Here is a 4784-nt window from a genome sequence, read left to right as displayed (position 1 = left end):
TTAAGGTATAATTACAGCTTTAAGAGAACTTTCTTCTTTTCCATTGAAATGTAGTAGGTCTTAGTGCATGCAACATGCACAGTACGAAGAGAGGAATCTTCAATGCATTACCAAAGATTTACCTTTCACATTCTTGTGCAGAAACCCCAATGCTTCTCCTTGTCTGAAAAGAACAAATGTCTAGAAATTGTTCTTATGTTGGTTTCATAGAAGCTACAAACCTACGTCTATCACCACAATGTTTTTCCATTGCATTGTGCAATATCATAATCATCCGGTGTAGTCCTTGGGCCATTGTGCAGTAAAGGAGTATGCAAAGACTTCTCCACAATCATATGTGCTTTCTTTTTTTTTTAAAAAAAAAAAAAAAACTGATTCATTACAGTGCGCCGGAAGGAGAGTCTGTAGGCGCTTCTGGAGTTATGGCGACGGTGGATATCCGAGATAATCTGCTGGGAATCTCTTGGGTTGACAGCTCTTGGATCCCTATTTTGAACAGTGGTAGTGTCCTGGATTACTTTTCAGAAAGAAGCAATCCCTTTTATGACAGAACATGTAATAATGAAGTGGTCAAAATGCAGAGGCTAACATTAGAACACTTGAATCCGATGGTTGGAATTGAATACATCCTTTTGCATGCACAAGAGCCCATTCTTTTCATCATTTGAAAGCAACAAAGGCAGTCCCCTGCTCAAGTTATCCCACTGGCTGATTACTATATCATTGCTGGCGTGATCTATCAGGCACCAGACTTGGGATCAGTTATAAACTCCAGGGTGCTTACTGCAGTACATGGCATTCAATCAGCTTTTGAGGAAGCTATGTCATACTGTCGATACCATCCTTCCAAAGGATATTGGTGGCACTTCAAAGATCATGAAGAGCAAGATAAAGCCAAACCTAAACCCAAAAGGAAAGAAGAACCAAGCTCTATTTTCCAGAGACAGCGTGTGAATGCTTTACTGGTAGACCTCAGACAAAAATTTCCACCCAAATTTGTGCAGCAAAAGTCTGGAGAAAAGGCTGTTCCAGTAGATCAGACAAAAAAAGAAGCAGAGCCTATACCAGAAACTGTGAAATCTGAGGAGAAAGAGACCACAAAGAATATCCAACAGACAGACTGTGAGCACTAAAGGTCCCCCTGAGAAACGAATGAGAATTCAGTGAGGATTGACGGAAAAGAAGCCTGCAAGACTCCTCTTGTCAATTATAATACCTCAGTACTGCGATAGGCTCTTGAGCCTTAAAACACTATCAACCCTCCTTCGTTTGTAATGTGCTTGTGCTTTAAGAAAGGACATTAACCCTATCATGCCTTCTATGTGAATGTTTCTTACAGGTCTTTTGTAACCTTGTCTCTACTGGACTTGGGCAGTAACCCTAACTTACCAAGTGTACCAGTATGTATCATTAAAGACAAAAATAAAGGTAAAAAAATACTAACTATTTATTATTAAAGAGAGAGAGAGAAGGAAAGAGAATATACATGCCAGAGCCTCCTTCCACTGAAAATGAAAACCAGGTGCATGTGTCACTTTGTACATCTGGCTTTAGGTTTGTACTGGAGAATCAAACCCGTGCAGTCAGGTTTTACAAGTAAGCACCTTTACCTGCTGAACCATATCTCCAATCTACATGTGCTTTCTTAAGGGACCTAAAGAACTCTGCATAGTGATGGGGCTAGCCAGAGGGTTCTCCCTTAATGCTTGCTTTAACAGTTATCTTTTATAGCTTTAGTCTAAGACTTAGTCATTCATTACACATTATCATAAATGATTGATGTAAATTATACTGCCTTTCCTCATATTTTTCTTCTTGATCTGTATTTTCTATATCTCTTGAAAGAAAAAGAATTTTTAATAAAAACAGTATTTAGATAACCCAGAAGCTTGGCATGGTAGTACACACTGTTAATCCAGAACTGGGGAGGCAGAGATAGGAGGATTGCTGTGAGTTTGAGGCCAGCTTGGGACTATAGAGAGAGTTCCAGGACAGCCTAGGCCAGAGTGAGACCCTACCTAAAAATAAATAAAATATAAAAAAGATAGCTGGAAGTTTCTCTCCCACCTCCACTTGTATTATTTGTATGTAATTCTTGTTTTAAAATTCATAGAATACCAACAGGAAATCAAGAGCTTTGAAAACTAAACCATTTAATCCTTATATACATGTACAAGAATGTCAAAAATAAAAAAATTAAAGACATAAAAACATACCATTTCAGTACATTTCATTAACTGTCACTAGGTTAAATAAATTCCTCAAATGACTGATAAAGGGTGAAGATGTGGGTGGAATTTGAGGAAACATAACAGTCATGGTATATCTAGACATGTCTTCCCAAAGGCTCGTGTATTCAACGTTTCTAGCCCCACTGGTAACACTGAGAACTGATGGATTAATTCATAGCAGAATGGACCAGTCTGGAGTTTGGGCCTCATTGGAGGAGATAGGTCACTAAGGGCATGTTTTGAAAGGGTATCCCTTGTCCTGACCCTTGTTACAAATCCATTTCTGTTACTGTCTCTGCTTCATGGTCACCATGAGGCAAGCAGCTTTGCTTCACCATGCAGAGCTGCCACCAGAATATTTTTGCCTCAACACAGGCCCACAGCAATGTGTAGATAACAATAGCCTGAAATTTCTAAAATCATGAGCGAGAATAAATCCTTCCTCCTTTAAAGTATTTATTTCAGTTATTTTTTTCATAGCAACACAAAGTCACTAATGCACCTACAATGTCCCCAAGGTCTGTTCTCCAATATAGTTGCCTAAATCTTCAGACATAGTGGAAAGAATCTCAAGTCACTAAGAACTGCTTTACATAAGCCACACGAAGCCACCAGTGATTGGGGAAAAGAAAGTATTCTGTAGCTTAAATTGGCTGACTGTGGATATGGTGTAGATTAGCCTAAAATGGGTTGCATTTATCAATGGAGTTCTATTTCATATATGAACTGTCTTTAAAGGGGTGAAAGATTTTGCTTAGAACATATAGTGATACAGGCTGGTAAAGAAATGTACATATCATTTTTTTTCTTCTCTGCCTTAAAAACAAGTACAAAAAAAAAAAAAGAAATAGAAAAATGGACCCTGGACTAATGGTGCTTGCCTTTAGTCCCAGAGCTCAGGAGGCTGAGGTAAGAGGATCATAGTGAGTTTGAGGCCAGCCCGGGGCTGCAGAGTGAGTTTCAAGTCTGCCTGAGCTAAAGAAAGATGCCACCTCAAATAAATTTTAAAAAAAATTAAAATTAAAAAGACCAAAAAATGTGTTTTAGGGCTGGAGAGATGGCTTAGTGTTTAAGGCACTTGCCTGCAAAGCCAAAAGACCCAGATTCAATTCCCCAGGACCTACATAAAGCCAGATGCACAAGGTGGTACATGCGTCTGTAGTTTGTTTGCAGCAGCTAGAGGCCCCAGCATACCCTTTCTCTCTAACTCTCTCTCTCTCTCCCTCCCTCTCTCTCTCTCTCTCTCTCTCTCTCTCTTTCTTCCTCCCTCCCTCCCTCCTACCCTCTTTCCCTCTCTCTCAAACAAATAAATGAAAAATAAAATATTTAAAAAATGTGTTTTAGAACATAGGATGAAGAGGGCAATGATGACTAAAACCTCAGATAGTATAAAAATATAATGGATTGAAACCACGCTCCTGTAATTTCTTATGTCTTCTATAAATGTATCTGCTCTCAAACCTTCTGTAATTCTGTCTCATGTAACTCTCCTGTCTCCTGTAATTTCTAATGTCGTCTATAGCACATATCTGTTCTCATATCTCCTGTAATTTTCATATCTCATGCAATTCTCATGTCTCCTGTAATTTCTCAAGTCTTCTGTAACACATATCTGTTCTCAAAATTGCTGTAATTCTCATGTCTCATGTAATTATGTTGTCTCCTGTAATTTCTCATGTCTTCTGTAACATGTATTGGTTCTCAGAACTTTACAAAAGTAGTTTCATTTCTCATTTTTTTCTTCTCCAATGACAGATATGTAATCCAGAGCCTCTGGCATGTTCAGCACATGCTCTAACACTGAGCCATACTTTCAGTTCCCTGGATTTGCTTTTAATTGGAGCAGGAAAGTTTTAATTCAGCCCCTTTGAGAGCTCTTAGTAGATAACTGCTGAAAGAACTTTCATGTGCCAATATTTTAAAATTAATTTATTTTTTATTAACTTCCATAATTATGAACAATATCCCATGGTAACACCCTCCGCTCACACTTTCCCCTTTGCAACTTCACTCTCCATCATATCCTCTCCTATCAGTCTCTCTTTTATTTGGATGTCATGATCTTTTCCTCCTCTTATGATGGTCTTGTGTAGGTAGTGTCAGGCACTGTGAGGTCATGGATATCCAGGCCATTTTGTGTCTGGAGGAGCACGTTGTAAGGAGTCCTACCCTTCCTTTGGCTCTTACATTCTTTCAGCCACCTCTTCTGCAATGGACCCTGAACCTTGGAAGGTTTGATACAGATATTGCAGTGCTGCGTACTCCTCTGTCTCATGTGCCCATTTTTCCCTTTCTATAAAAGTAATTAATGCAAATTACCTAGTTCTATATTTTAAGAAAGTGAGTTTAATTTCTCAACCATTCTTCTACAAAATGTTGTTTGTAGCCCCTTAATATCCATTGTTTATGTTGATCATCATTTCCACAGACAATTGCCTACAGAAAGTAGTACATTGGTAGAATTCATAATTTTTCATGGTGAGAAAAAAACAAGAGACTACAAGAATATACATAGATCATTTTCCCTTTGTGTGATAAAATCCTGGAGTAAAT

At 38.4% G+C, this 4784-nt stretch overlaps 1 pseudogene; it reads left to right on the top strand.

Annotated features, from left to right (window-relative positions):
* Positions 1–414: 414 nt before the first annotated feature.
* Positions 415–1333, top strand: LOC101597181 (annotated as a pseudogene).
* The last annotated feature ends 3451 nt before the right edge of the window (positions 1334–4784 follow it).

This window comes from Jaculus jaculus, chromosome X (assembly GCF_020740685.1).
Source record: "Jaculus jaculus isolate mJacJac1 chromosome X, mJacJac1.mat.Y.cur, whole genome shotgun sequence".
Lineage (NCBI taxonomy): Eukaryota > Metazoa > Chordata > Mammalia > Rodentia > Dipodidae > Jaculus > Jaculus jaculus.
The sequence above is the reverse complement of the archived record's forward strand: the minus strand, read 5'-3'. Positions and strand labels throughout refer to the sequence as shown.